Below are 16,666 nucleotides of genomic sequence, written 5' to 3'. Positions count from 1 at the left end.
AGGGATAAAACCCATAGAATGCAAGTGGATCTACAAGAGGAAGAAGATAGTAGATAGAAAGGTTGAGACTTTTAAGACTAGGCTCGTAGCAAAATGTTATAGTCAAAAACCTAGTTTCGACTATAAGGAGACCTTCTCGACGGTAGCCATGCTCAAATCCACTAGGATACTCTTATCCATTACAACACATCTTGAATATGAGATATGACAAATGGATGTCAAGAATACATCCTTGAATGACAATCTTAACGAGAACATCTATATGATGTAATCGAACAATTTCATAGCAAAGAACCAAGGGTATATGGCATGAAAGTTACATAAATCCATTTATGGATTAAAGCAAGCATCTCGCTCATGGAACAAACATTTTGGTCAAGTGGTTAAGTCCTTTGAATTTGATTAAAATGAGGATGACCCTTGCGTGTACAAGAAGGTACAAGAAAACATGGTGGTCTTTATGGTCTTGTGTGTTGATGACATTCCATTCATTAGTAATGATGTAGGGTTATTGTCATCATTCAAAATTTGGTAATCTACTCAGCTCTAGATGATGGATCTGAGAGAAGAGTAGTAGTATATTCTTGGGATTAAGGTCTTTACAAATTGTAAGAATAGGAAACTAGTGTTGTCTCAAGTCATTTACATTGACAAGCTTTTGGTCAAGTATGTGATGTAGGATTCTAAGAAGGGATTATTACCTTTTAGGCATGAAATTCTTATTTCTCAGGATTAGTGTTCTAAGACACCTGAGGAGAAAGAGCATATGCAAACAAGTACCCTATGCTTTTATAGTGGGTAGCCTTATGTATGCAATGCTATGTACTAGGTTAGATATTTGCTTTGCATAGATATCAATCAAATTTAGGCCTAGAAGACTGGATAGTTGTTAAGCATATACTCAAGTGTCTTAGGAGAATGAAGGATTATATGCTTGTGTTGTAGAGTACAAGTTAATACCAAAATGGTACACAAATTCAAATTGATAAGAATTTTTGTTGGTCTTTTTCTAGTTTTTTTTTTTACTTTTGGTGGTATGGCGTTAGTTGGAGTGTAAAACAATTTTGCATTGTTGACTCCACTATGAAAGTTGAATATGTTGTAACTTCTGAATTAGCAAAGAAAGCCATTTGTCTTAGGAAGTTCCTCATAGGACTTGCGTTCATACCTTGTATAGCCCACGATACTATTTTATGATAATAGTAGGGCCATGACATAGTTTAAAGAACCAATAACCCATTGGAAAGGTAAACACATTGAGAAGAGTACTGCTTGATTCATAAGATGGTTAAGAGAGGTTGAGAAAATACCTTTTTGTAGATAACCTTACAGATCATTTCACCAAGACATTGACAGGAAGAGTCTTTGATGGTCATAGGGATAACATAGGTGTTAGATGTGTACTTAGTATGCTCTAGAGGCATGATGCTTTGAGAGCTAATTTGATATTGTTAGGATAGAGCCCTTAAAAGTATGACATGATGTAATAAAATTTTGATGCTATTTCCAGTTCACTTTTATCTATCCTAATTCCATGCATTATACATTGCAAGCATTCTGGCTTGGATCTTTTGCATTGTATGTGACTTGGGTGCATTAAGAGTTGCATAAAAGATCCAAGTCATTGATTCCTTACAAGTAAATGTCTTGTTCACATCTAGTTTGTGGGATTCAGCAACCTATTAGAGGTTGTAGTGCACTACCTTCAAACTTGAGGGATGACTAGTCTTGGTCATCGAGATGGTTTTCCTATTGTAAGTGCACTAGTGTGTATTGTTACACATTGGATAAGACCTACTTAAGCCATGACATAATACCATCAAGTAGTCATAACTTCACTAAGCTAATTTATTATGTTGTCTATCAATCTTGAGAGAATATTAAACTCATGCCAAAGTTAGTAGTGACTTTGACTTACAAGTGAGATTGTAAGTTGATCATATATTCCCTATGGATTGGGTAATTATGGATGGAAGCCAGGAGCAATAGGTATTCTTAATAGAGGCACCATGATATCTCATGGGATTGAGACAATGTGTCTCCTTAAGTGATCCTAAGAAGGTGGGTTTATGTAAACTATGACCACAATAGTTCTTTAAATGAAAATTCACATATGCTCTTAAAGAGCTAAGACATGTCATTTGAACACATAATAGGAGGATTTGTAACTCATGGATAGTAAAGGTAATCTTGAAAGATTGATAGCTTTGATATTGTTAGACTATGAACATTAGTTCATGGGGAGACTGAACGTAATGGGTAGTAGGTCACGGACCTAAGCACATAGTATCTTGTTGTTATTTACATAGGGTATTGGAGTGTAGTTGATTTTCTGTAGTGTGAAGTTGAATCCACTTCAAAATTGGATTCTAAGAGAGGAGCTCCTTCTATCTTATGGGTCCCAATGGTTCCCATTTGAGCTCATATGCCTTGATGGCACAGTCTATGAGGGTTGAATTGCCTCTTAAGTTCACTTTTGTGTATAAGGTGTTTTGGTAACTACACAAAGTTGTATAAGGGTTAGTGAACAAAGTCTCTAGATTGGTCTAATTAATTAATTAGATTGTCTTGTGACGTTAATTAATGAATTAGGACATGTTTTGGGTTAGATTAAGTGACCTAAACCCTTAGTGGGCTCAAGTCACTTAAGCCTAGTTAGGGAACCCTATAAATATCTCTTCGAGGTTAAGGTTTCCATCACTTTTAAAAGTGAGCCATTTTTCACCATTTAGAGAGAGAGAGAGAGAGAGAGAGAGAGAGAGCCATAACATCTATCAACCCTTCCTTCTTATCGGTTGTGTGCCAAGATTAAGAGTCATTAGATGGAAGATCATGGGTATTTGAGACCTTCGACGATTTCGATCCTTATCTTCACTACATGAAATAGATTTGGGAGTGTCTAAATCTTAGGTGATGTTTTCTAATGCACATTCTGAATCCAGTTGTTGTTTAAAGATGCATTTTTTCTATTGTGCATAGGATTTAGAATAGCTTAGAAAGTCTTACATGAACCTAACCTGATTTTGGGATAGGGAACAGAGAGACTTGGGTAAAGTGGTAAGATAAATTCTAAGATCTCCTATGGAGAGATTTAGAGAAAAAGTCACCACTATTGAGGAGTCTAAGGATGTGGATTCTCTAAAGATGAACTTGTTGGTTTGATTTAAATGTTTGAGATGATCCTTAGATCACCTAGGAAATAGAGGAAAGGAGTTTCCTTAAACACTATTAACAAAGGGTCCTAAGTTCCAAAGATGAGGATGATGAGAAAATGTTAGATGAAAAAATTACTAGGTTTGTTAGAAAATTTAAGAAGTACTTGAGATTTGGATTATCGAAGAAAAAAATTAAAAAATGCTAGAAAAAAGAGAAACTCAACTAAAAAAAGAAAAATGTAGAACAAGGTGTAAAAAAAAAAGATTGAAATTGAATGTTCTAATTATGGGGAAATGGTAATTTTTGCAATTGAATGTCCCTTAAGGAAAAAGAATGAAAAGCTCGTGTAAGCCACATGGAGTGAATCTAAATATAATTAAACAAGTGGAAATGAATCAAATGGATGTGGTGAGTGTGTTAATTTCATTGCCTTCATGGTATGTGTAATTGATGAAAAACCAAAAAAAGGATGTCTTAAGTGAGTCAAGTAACTTTGAGGATGACATAAGTTTTAACGTGGTTGTACGCACAAATTTCACAAAAGTCCTACAATGTAAGCAAAGCAATAGGAAAAATAAGACGAAACTAAATTTTTTTATTAAAATTGATAAATTGTGGGGTACAATCTTTGTGGTAATATTCTTTTATAAAAGAATATATCCTTCTAATTCTTTTACCTTGATCACAATTTGAAAAATAACGATGAAAATGTTTTCTTGATTTCAGAGATCAATCGAGGGTCATAAGTTCTTGAATGAACTCATTGAAATACGAAGATCACATGTGTAGACGATGAAGATGTTTTCTTTGTTTTTAAAGTCGATTAAGGGCCTAGAGTGGCTTATTCTTGAATGACTTTGTCAAGAAACAAATAATACATGTAGTTTTTATAAGATTTCTTATACTTGCAAGAAGATTTTGTGGAAACTTTTCTTTTTGTAAAGCCTCTCTTCCCATGCAGATTCATTTTGCCAATCCGAAGAAATCTCTTCACTAAAGGAAGTCATTCCTATTTATAAGTGAAATTAGGAAATTAAATTTTGGAATCCCTAAGATTTAGTTGCTTAATTCAAAGAATTTGGTGCCTTAATTTTAGCAACTTGTCTTCTTTCATTAAGGAAATTTGTCAACAAGAGAATATTTATTTATTTATTTATTTTTTACTTCAATGAGAATATTTGTTTCCTTTAGAAACTTTTCAATGAGAGAATATTAATTTATTTATAATTCTTTTTTGAAAACAATTGGAAGATTTTATTTGCAAGACTAAATTTTGTAGTATTCCAACTTTCGCCCCATGTCACCTTTTTAATACATGCCACATGTCAAATGTGTGTAGGACTTATCACTTGTTGATTCCAAATTTTGTTGAATTAGGGAGCCACATTTTTTTTTGAAGACCAATTTAGTGATAATTTATTTCACTAAAAAATTTGATGTCTACAATAGCTTATGAGACTTTGTACAAGGTGCTTAACCCTTAAAAAGGAACAAGTTAAATGGAATGGTTTAAAAAAGAATTTAATAAATGAGATTGATGTTTAAAGGTAAGATAGGAAAGGGAAATTGAAGTTGGTATCGAAATACAAGGATCGTTTCAATATTAAAATTGACGTATTGATAGTATACCAAGGAAATCAATAAAGGAAGGCTTTGTCAAAATGCAATTGATATACAATTAGGGGTGTCAATCAATTCATGGTAGTAAGATGGGGTTCTAAAGTTTTTTTTTTTTTTTTTTAATCTATATTAGAAGCCATTATCGACTTTAGTCAAAATGAAAATTGATACTAGAATCGGCATTGCAACTATTGGCTTGCATTGCAACTATTGGCTAAAATCAATTTCAACACTGAGGCCAAATGAAAAAGAATAAAGTTGCAATCACCTTTTGTCGAATTTGATGTGTATGGTATTGAAATTTTGAAGCCAAACGAAGATTTTATTATTTTTACTATTTTTCATCAAGTGTTTAATATGGGGATTGTAATTAACTACTTTTGGTTTTGTTATAAGATGTTTCTAGATTCTTTTAGATGAGGTTGCATTAAGAGATCTTCCTACTTGATTTTTGATAAGCTATAAATAGTAAAATGAGAGTTTCTGGGGAGCTTGTTGCCACTTTTGAAGATTGGATTTGAAAATTTAAAATTTTCACTCTCATTCTTTGTCTCTTGCTATTTTCTATTTTCCAAATAGGGCGATGAAGCCAAATTTCACTATGTTTAGAAACTAAATTATTGCTCATCTAGAAGAGAATTGCTTTATTTGAAGATCAACAGTAGACTGCATCAATCCTCAAGTATAATTTAGTCTCTATTGTAAGATTTGTGATTCTTTTTTCTATAGCTAAATACCTCTTAAAGTCTCTTTTGAATTTGATATATTTGATGCTTTATAGAAACTTTGATCACTTTTTTTGAGGTTAGATTCACTGTGGATCATTTAGATCTTTAATGTGTAAATTCTTGAGTAGAAGTAAGATAATCCAGGTCTCTAATTTAGTAAAGATTCAAAATTTTGCAAATGCAATTAAATTTGTGGTTGAGATTGATTCCATTCATTATATAATATGATCCTAAGCTTGAATTTATCAAATGCCCTTTTATTATTTGTTATCTATTTGACTTTATTAGTTATTACCGCAATTCTTAGTTAAAATACAAATGTTCATCATCATAAATGTTCATCTTCATTTCAATTCAATTCTCAATAATTCAAAATTCAGACTTTTATCAATTTCAAATAAATCTTAAGATTTAGATCCTTTAATCCTTGTGAAGATGTGTGAACACTATACTAGTTGTTGGTTTCCTTTATAAATTTATTTTAGCTCAAGGAACAAATAGAGACATTGAATTCAACTACTACCAAATTTGGATCACTTATTTTTAAAATTCAAAATTGGCACTAGTAGGACATACCAAGGTCAAAATCTAGAACCAAGTAAGGTGGAGAATCCTTATGAAGATTGTAGAATGGTGGTAAACTTTCATCCAAGAGTCTTTGTTTTTTACCTTCAAAATTGGTAATGAAATTCTCTGAGTAGTTCTTCTTATTAAGAGATCATCAATGCTTAACTTGGTACCGATGATGATTGGTTGTCTCTTGGTTATTGAACAACTGATTAATTGTGCATGAGACTCAAATGAATCTCATAAATAAATCTAATACTTAAGTGATAAATAAGAAATATAAGGGTAAGGTTAATTTTTGACAATTTTGAGATCTAAACTTTAGTTTAGAGTTCTAGATTTAAAATATCAATCTTAAGATCTCATTTATTCTTGGATTGCCTTCTTGATCCTTAAAGTGAGAAAAATAAAATAAAAAATACTACTATCTTTGAATGGATTTGCAGTCTAATTTGTAAATTTCTTTGGATGCTCTACTTTTATTTGTTTAACTTTATTAGATATTTTAGGTTATCTTGATTCCGTTATTATTCTAATTATCTCGATTTTTTGATTGTTTGTTAATTAGATTAAGTTTTATGTATAGATTTAACAAATAAATTATCATTCTAACTTAAAAAATTAAACAATAAGTGTTGGTTTGAAGGATGAGAACTAAGCTTACTACTAATCGTGTTAGTCTTTTATCTTATTTTTCTTGACCAATACTGTTAGCCCAAGGGTTCTCCTAATCAGGTTTTGATGATAACAAACCGTGGTTAAGTGACTAATTGCTTTAAATTGTTAAGAATCTCAGGTATAATCTCAAGGATCAAACGAATACGGGATAAAGACCATTTGGAAGACTTGTGATCATAGGAAATGAATGTACGAGGATAGCATGAGTGCACTTAGGATGTTCATACATTTTCATGCATCTTAGAAAACTCGGTTTATTCTTTAAAACTTGATTTTCTTTAAAACCCGAGTTTTATCAAATATACCTTAGGCAAATTGACTCAAAATTGACATATTAACTCTCCTAAAGACCTTGCCTAAGTATTGAAAAAGAAAGAAATAAAAAAGGATAGGTTTTCAGGGCCAAAAGGCTCATCCGGTCGAGGCTATGGCCAACCGGCTCAACCGGTTGGGGAACCGGTCGACCGGTTTCCCTTGTCCGGTCGAGGTCCGGTCGAGGGAGACACAAAAACTTTCTCTCTCTCCCAGTAGCTTCCTCTTCCCGGTCGAGCCTCACCCTTTGTTCGGTCGAGGTCCGGTCGAGGTCCGGTCGAGGTCCGGTCGAAGTCCGGTCGAGGCAACGGTAACCTGCTATGCATTAAATGCTCCAACGGCTAGTGATCCGGTCGACCCTTTGCTCGTCCGGTCGAGGCTACTTTCTGCTGTTTTTGTCTCCCGAGCTTAGAAACCTATAAATTGAGAGCTCCTATTCATTTATGACTAAGAGAACAATTGCATTCAAAGCCTACCTACCTGTTCTTGATCAAAAAGCTCTCATCTTCTTTCTTAGTGCATTAAACCATCAATTGCATATTCTTAGTGCACTCTTGCAATTCATCCTAGCTTTCTCTTGTACTTGAGCCTTCCTTAAGCTAGGTTGAGAGTTTCATCCTTGTGTAAACTGAGTGTGAAAGCCTTCAAGTGGTTCAAATCTTGAAGAGATTGTGTAAGAGCCCATTGGAGCCGGAATCCAAGTGTAAGACGATTGAAAGCTTGATTGTAGCTTCAAGTTAGTGGAACCCTCACTCGGTTAGGAGATTGAGGAGAGTGGACGTAGGCAAGGGTGTGCCGAACCACTATAAATCTGAGTTTGAATTCTCTACCTTTATCTCTTTCCTTTATTTATTTATTTTGTGCATATATTGTTGTGTGGAAAAAGATTTTGAAAAACCCAATTCACCCCCCCTTTTGGGTATTTTCCTTAATTATTCATAGCCTTTGTTATATCAAATACTATTGCATAAAAAGATTCTTTATGCAAAAACAAAGAGTTAAGATTAGGATGTACCAAAATGCCAAACCACCATGTTTTGAAAGTGTCTAAAATAACAAGAAAATAAAAATACATTTTCTCAGTCTTTTTTCCAAGAAAGTACTATATGCTTATCTACAATGCAAAAGTTTCCAAAATTGTTTTCATATTTTCAACTATAAAAAACAATTGAAAATGCAAAAAATTTATTCTAAAACATGTTTTTAGAACAAATTTTTTTAAAAATTGTTTTTTATCAAAGGTTCATTGAATGCATTTTGTAAATTAGAAAACTATTTTATATTCTAAAGAAAAAAAAAAGTTTTCAAGAACAACATAAAAAATATTAAAGAGCATGATATATGTTGTAAGCCTAAAGCCTAAAATTAGTAGCTAAATATGGTATTAGAGTATCATTTGATGGAAGGTCATGTGCTTGAGTGATCTCATCGTATATTTATTTCCTCAATTAATTGTGTAAGCCTAAACAAAGGCTTATTATAGTTGTTTTGCTTATAGGTCTTGCATCTCTCCACGTGTGTCTATGAGGCCATATGTGAGCAAAAGTATTAAAGTGTATGATCTAATTTATAAACCTAAATCCTACAAATTTAGGGCTTTAAGAAAATTGGTAGTTTAACACAAACATGACCTCAGTTTCATTTCATTTCATTTTTGTGTAACTGATTTGCCTCTGTGTTGTAAACCCAAATCTTACAAAATTAAACTTTTAGAAAGATTGGTATTTCTTCTTAGTAATTGGTTTCTTTCTTCATCCTTGCAAATATAAGTTGTTAACTTCAATGACAAAGTTCATGACATGCCGTATGAAGATTGATTGTGACATGGGTTTTAGTAAATAATCCGAGTAATCAAAACTTCATAACATTCCCTAATGTTGGTTTTATGACTGATGTTTTTTTACTACATTTTATCGATTTAAACTTGAGAAATAGGAAAAAGTGTTGGATATACATCTGACGTATTTTATCCTACTCTTATTAAAATGAAAGAAAGTTACTGCAATTGACAATTAAAGTTACCACAGTTGAGTTTGAGATCTAAACTCAATTGTTAGGTTAGGGTTCTAGATTTAAAATCTGATTTTTTCTTGGATTGACTTCTTGATCCTCAAAGTGAAAAAAAAAAAAAAAAAACTACTATCTTTGAATGGATTTGTAATCTAATTTGTAATTTTTTTGGATGTTCTATTTTAATTTGTTTAACTTTATTATATATTTTAGGTTATCTTATTCAATTATTATTATTATAATTATCATGCTTTTTTATTATTTGTTAATTAGGTTAAGTTTTATGTATAGATTTAACAAATAATTTATTATTCTAACTTAAAAATTAAACATATAAGTGTTGGTACTGAGGATGAAAACTAGGCTTACTACTAATTGTGTTAGTCTTTTATTTTATTTTTCTTGACCAATTTTATTGCGTAAAAAGATTCTTTATACAAAAACAAAGAGTTAAGATTAGGATGTAACAAAATGCCAAACCACAATGTTTTGATAAGTGTCTAAAATAACAAGAAAAGAAAAATGCCTTTTATTGTTAAATTATGGTTTCAAGTCCCAATCTAAGAATATGCTCCATAGAGGTATTAAAAGGTTAAGGGACTTATTGGAAAAAATTTCAAAAATACTCCTTAAATAATAATTTTCAAGAATATATATATATATTTTATTTATAAAATTTCATTGTTTTTAGAAACAAAATTCTGTCTGGGAACTCAATTATAAAGCACAATTTTATAATGCAAAAGTTTCCAAAATAGTTTTCATATTTTCAACTATAAAAAAGAATTGAGAACACAATATATTCTAAAACATATGTTTTTAAAACACATTTTTTAAAACACATTTTTTAAAAATTGTCCTTTATTAAAAGTTCATTGAATGCATTTTGTTAATTAGAAAACTATTTTATATTCTAAAGAACAAAAAAATGTTTTCTAGAAAATCATCAAAACTATTAAAGAACATGATAAATGTCATGAACCCAAATCCTATAAATTTAAGTTTTTGGAAAAATTAGGAGCTAAATATGGTATTCAAGCCTCATTTGATTAAAGGTCATATGTTTGAGTTGTCTCATCGTATATTTATTTCCTCAATTTATTGTGTAAGCCTAAAAAAAGGCTAACTATAGCTGTTTTGCCTATAGGCCTTGCATCTCTCCAGGGTGTCCATGAGGTTGTATGTAAGAAAAAGTATTAAAGAGTACGATATAATTTATAGACTTGAATCCTACAAATTTAACTTTTAAGAAAATTGGTAGCTTAACACGAACATGACCTTAGTTTCATTTCATTTATGTATAATTGGTTTGCCTCTTCATTGTAAACCTAAATCTTACAAAATTAAACTATTAGGAAAATTAGTATTTCTTTTGAGTAATTGGTTTGTCCCTTCATCCTTGCAAATATCACTTGTTAACTTTAATGATAGAGTTCATGACATGCCGTATGAAGATTGATTGCGACATGGATTTCAATAAATAATCCAAAGTTATCAAGACTTCATGACATTCATTAATAATGTCTCTATTTAAATTTTCCTATATTTTTTCATGGGATCATGTGACTACCATTCAATAGTCTTAGGTTAAGTGTTTTCTTTTTAACTATACTAGTTATATTTATTAAATTATTGGACTTGGGATTGGGCTTGTGCAGTTTTAACTCAGACTGAAGACCTTAGAGTCGGCCCAACTGGGGTCGGAGCCCAAATCAAAGGGGCCCAAACTTGGAGCATCATGATTCATTTAGATGCCTATCATAAATAATGTAGTACTATGGATAAACAGAAATACAACACAAATGGAAAAGTCAGGATTACCTTCAAAAAGAGGGTAACAGCAGGTACGCAGTGGAGCCCGAGCCCCCAACCCTATCTGCATTCTCTTTGGGTTATAAATAGCAAAAAGCAGAGAAACCCAAACATGGAAAAGAAAAATTGGGAAAACCTAGGTTCCAAACACCCCCTAAACGACTGAGATCGCTCCACTTGGTGAGATCAGACAAGTGGCAGACAGTGAGGTGTCACATGCGCAGTAGCAGCTGAAGACACACGTGTTTTCCCATGTGGGTTGACCGGGAATTGCGGGTTCCTTTTGTACGGAAGAGTTGATGAATAATAATGAAGGCAGGGGGTTTTTTTGGCAGCTTTTGTGTTTTTCTTTGTCGTTTCATGGCTTGATTTCTCTGTCTACTGTTCACCCTCGCTTTGTCACTCCACGGAAAGTGAGATGACGGGTGGCTTAAAAAGCAGCATTTACATCAAAGGTCCCACGCTCAGTGGTGGACAGCCATCCACCCACTCTTTATCTGATCACTCACGTTCATATGACTTCAGTCCCTGGGACTTACCCTCAAGCGAGGGCGATTGTTCTGTTCAAATTCCAGAGTACTAACGCGAATTGTTGGGTCAATTTTTAAAAATTTTGTTGGGCAGGTAGCTAGCCTGAATGATTTCATGCTCTCGAGCGTGAGGAGTACGTTGTTTTATAAATATCCGAGTGGACAATCTTACGCTAGGATTTGACTGCTAGTACGTCATTATCAGCTTTTGTTCACGAGCATGCACTGTTGCATGAACCATCAAATATCAAACCATGGTCCACTAAATAATCAAATCCTTTAATGAGAGGTCACAGTGTTGTAGATACGGGTAGTGTTTCACAAATGTTAAAGAGGCTTAGCATATGGTTGATAGACTTCAACAAATTGAGATCAGTATCATAACAAACTTTGGCTAATGTGGTCTCAATTTGACTAGCTATAATAGTCGGGGTAGGTCGATGTCTCTCCAGTACTGATCTGGCTGTTTGCATGCCTTACTTGAAAAGACTTCGAATTACCATAAAGGGATGATGAACTAGCAACTAAACTATTCGAACTACAGAAAGGAAATTGGTTCAAAATAGAAAGATGAAATAAGCTAGAGAAGGTGTCATAATATTCTGTTCCTATTCCATTTTCTTGACGATTCCCTCTTATTCTGGCTGCTCATCATTAGCATCCTCCTAGCCATCGTTTTTCTTTTCTATTGGTCTCTTCATTTTCCTTTTTCGCTTGCCTTTAACTATTTACAAATCTTCCATTCTCAATCACCATTTACTTCACTGGGTAGTATGTACTTCCTAATTCCAAGATCGCCTCCTTAATCACTATTGTCCTTTTTGTTAGCCATCCACTTGTCACCACCTATCAGCCCTTTGTCTTGCCTGGTTCTTTAGCATGTGTTATTCATCTAAGCTTTTTCCACCTAAGCGACGACTTAATGTGGTCCAAAAAATGCCTCCAACGAATTTGCCATTATTTCTGAAATTGGGAATGTGCTTATCACCTCTCTTTTCATCCATTATTATTAATTAGTCATCTCATTTATAACTGGCACTACATGTATCTCCCAATAGGCCAAGTCCCATATACTCGGAACTTCGTGTCGCGGCTGCTCCACTCCGCTGCGGTCTCATGAACTGCCTCTAGAATGGTTGTTCCAACCTTTTAGGCCACTGCTCATATCATTCTACATGTAAATATATGTTTTAGTAATTGACATTTTGATAACTAGACCGAGTGTTTTAAAGGTTACTATTGTCAGTTGAGTTCCCAGCTCAGTCCTTCTTGTGAAAACTTCATAAATCATGAATTTCAGTTTTGAGTTTGAGGCTATTCAGTTGCAGAAGAATTCAAATTCAAGTTCAAGCTTCTTGGGTACGGAAAGGTACTGAAATCTTGAACTAAGCATTGATTAGAATCTTTATTTTGTGTAATTGAAAAAGACATGCATGTACGGAAAAGTGGCCAATTGTTCAAATTAATGTACTTGGAACTGCCTTAAGTAGATAAGAGGCATATGATGGAAAAATGGAGGAACACTGTGTATGTATTCAATTCAATCGTCATTTACTTGCAAATTGAAAAGAACTTTCCTTTGACACAAGTTTCAAGCTGATGTCTATATGTGCTCAATTGGACAAGATGAAAGTGGATGAATCAAAATGAAAAATCCTTAGCGTGCTCAATCACACACCGAGGTTGAACAATTGCACACTCACTTTATTAAAAACCCTTTTAGACCATTATTACTTTGCCATCTTATTTATAATCGACACTACTTATCATCTCCCCACGGGCCATGGCCTGTCTGCTCCGTGACTAACCTCTAGAATGGTTGTTCCAACCTTTTATACCATTAGTCAAATAATTCTACTTGTAAAAATATACCTTTGTAAATGATATTTTCATGACTATGAGTGTTTTAGAGGGCAATAGTATCAGTTGAGTTCCCAACTTAGTGCTGGTTATGAAAACTTCGACACATCTTCAAGTTCAGTTTTGAGTTTGAGACTATTCAATTGCAAAAGAATTCAAATTCAAATTCAGGTTCCTTTAGTATGAAAAGCTGTTGAAATGGTGAACTAAGCAGTGATAAGGATCTTTAGATCGTGTTGAAAGAGGCATGCATGTGGAAAAATGGCTAAGTTCTCAAAATGATGTACTTGGAAACTTAGATAAGAAGCATATGATGGAATTGGATAAATTTAAATGCAATTAAGGAGAGGAGTAAGCAAAAATGGAAGATGACTGTGTATGGATTCGATCATATTACTAGATTATTAAATTGCAAATTGCGAAAAACCGACCTTTGAGATGAGTTTCAAGCAGATGTGTATATGCACTCTACTGGACTTTTGGTGCGTTTAAATGCACAAGATGAAAATGGATGAATCAGAATGAGAAATCCTTAGTGTGCTCAATCACACACCTAGGTCGACCACTTGTGCACTTATTATGATTAAAATTTCTTTTTCTAAACCATTACAATTTAGCAATCTCATTTATAACCAATAGTACATGTCATCTCCCCACAGACCATGGCCATCTGCTCTGTAACCACCCTCTAGAATGGTTGTTCCAACCTTTTATGCCACTGGTCCTATCATTCTACTTGTAAATATATACTTTTGTAATTGACATTTTCATGACTAGACTATCAGCATTTTGAAGGTTACTAGTATCAGTTGAGTTCTCAATTCAGTTCTAGTTAAGAAAGTTCATTCCATCAACATAACATCAAGTTTAGTTTTGAGTTTAAGGCTATGCAAAAGAACACAAATTTAGGTTCCTTTAGTATGGAAAGCTATTGAAATGGTAAAATAAGTATTGATGAGGATCTTTATTTTGTGTTGAAAGAGGCATGCATGTGGAAAAATGGCCAAGTGCTCAAAATAATGTATGTGGAAGCTTAGATGGACAAGAAGCGTATGATGATTTAAATGGACCTGAGGAGCAATAGTAAACGAAAATGGAAAACAGTCTGTATAAATTCAATCAGACTCCTAGATCATTTAATTGCAAACTGAGAAAAACCGACCTTTGAAACAGGTTTCAAGTAGATGTTTATATGCGCTCAATTTGACTTTTGGTGCGTTCAAATGCACAAGATGAAAATGGATGAAGCTGAATGAAAAATCCTTAGTTTAATTTGGTCAATCACACATCTAAACTAACCAATTGCACATTCATTGTGATTAAAATCCTTTTTTAACCATTATTTTTTCACCATCTCATTTGTAACTAGAACTACATGTCATCTCCTCAGAGGCTATGGTCCATCTAATCTATAACTACCCTCTAGAATGATTGTTCCAATCTCTTAGGCCATTGGTTTTATTATTCTATTTGTAAATACATACTTTTAAAATTGGCATTTTCATGACTAGTCTATGAGTGTTTTAGAGATTAGTAAGATTAGTTGAGTTCCCAACTCAATCTTGGTTATGAAAACTTCATCAACATATCATGAAGTTCAAGTGTTTTAGAGATTAGTAATATTAGTTGAGTCCTTAAACTTAATCCTAGTTATGAAAACTTCATCAACATATCATGAATTTTAGTTTTGAGTTTGAGAATATTTATGTTGGGATAGAGCTCTTAAAAGTAAGATATAATATAATAAAGTTAGACTCGAGTTTTCACTATTATATTCATTATTTGCATTAAGTTTTAAATAAGCATTTTGACCTATATCACTTACATTATATATAATTTGGGTACATTAGGAGTTGCGTAAAAATGCAATTCATAGATTTCTTGATTAGTAGTTCACAATAAGTTTATGGATTTATACAATCCATTTGAGGTTAAAGTGCACTACCTCTTAATTGGAGGATCGAGTTATCTCGGTCATTGGAATGGTTTTCCCATGCGAGTGCATTAATGTGTATAGTTATATATTGAATAACACCTATATTGAATTATGACATTGGCTATTGGGTAGTTATGATTTTACCAAGGTACTATGCTGCATGGGCTCTTAATTTAGGGAGAATATTGAACTAGTGTTAAGGACTTGAGTGACTTCGACTTATAGATGAGACCTTAACATGGTCATATATTCTCTATTAATTGGGTTATTGTTAATTAAGATAGGTGGCGGTATGTATTTTTTAAGATAAACACCATGATATTTGAAGGGTTTTAGATAGTGTATTCTTTACATGATTATAAAGATTTGTGATAATAAAATCTATGGTATTGTAGTAATTTCTCTAGTGGAATTTGACATATATTCTTATTATGTTAGTTGATAACATAATAAAATGATCTAATACTTAAGGGTAATAGAGATAATCTTAAAAGGTTGATAAGATCTACCTCATTAGGTTATGGACACCAGTTTATGAGAAGTCTATATGCAATAAATAGTAGGTCACAAACCAGAGGAATTGGTTAAATTGAATTTAATTAATTCTTATTTCGATGTAATAACAAAAGATGCTAGAATGTAGTTTACTCTTTTTAGTGGAATGTTGAGTTAACTTTAGAATTGAATTATGAGGAAGTTATTATTTTCCTATGGGTACTAATGGTCCCCACTCGAGCTCATAGTTTTTGTTGACACAGAGATTTGAAGAAAATTGGAGAATTAATCATTTATGTGCATAAGATGATAAGAGTATTTTGGTAAAAATGCAAGTATGGACCTGCATTTTGCATGTATATCCCCACTCGATAGTGACTCTTTTTTCTAGTGACAAATTGATTTTTGTAAAAATTAGAGTTATTACTTATATTTGTTTATTTTTTTTAAAGGAAAAACAAAATAAGAAATAAAACCTAAGAGTGACTCCTTATTTGGAAAAACATGTATTTGAAAACCGAGTCTAAGTTCAGGGGTTAAGTTACCTATCGGGAAGGTACCATACGGTAACATCTCTCTAAGCCCCTAATAAAGGTTTCTACTAATCAAGTTGGGGTAATTATGAAAATTGATTGATAAATCATGGATACTAAAGAACAAGAATAATACAAAGGTGATAATAACAAAAGATTAGCAAAAGTCTATTCACACAAAACATGCATATCAAGTGAAATTAAGAATATAAGAAAAGGAAAGGAACGTACTTCAATTGCAATTCAAGGTACTTCCATAATATAATAGGATTAGTTCAACAAGTATAACATGGAAAATGCCCTATAATACACACGACATGCATTCCACTCAAAAAAAAATAATCATGAGAATATATAAAAACAAGGCATAGATGTCCATGAAATAAGTACATAAGGGATAAAGGAAGCGTACCTTGATGGCATATAAAA

The sequence above is a fragment of the Vitis vinifera genome, chromosome 14 (assembly GCF_030704535.1).
Source record: "Vitis vinifera cultivar Pinot Noir 40024 chromosome 14, ASM3070453v1".
Lineage (NCBI taxonomy): Eukaryota > Viridiplantae > Streptophyta > Magnoliopsida > Vitales > Vitaceae > Vitis > Vitis vinifera.
The sequence above is the reverse complement of the archived record's forward strand: the minus strand, read 5'-3'. Positions refer to the sequence as shown.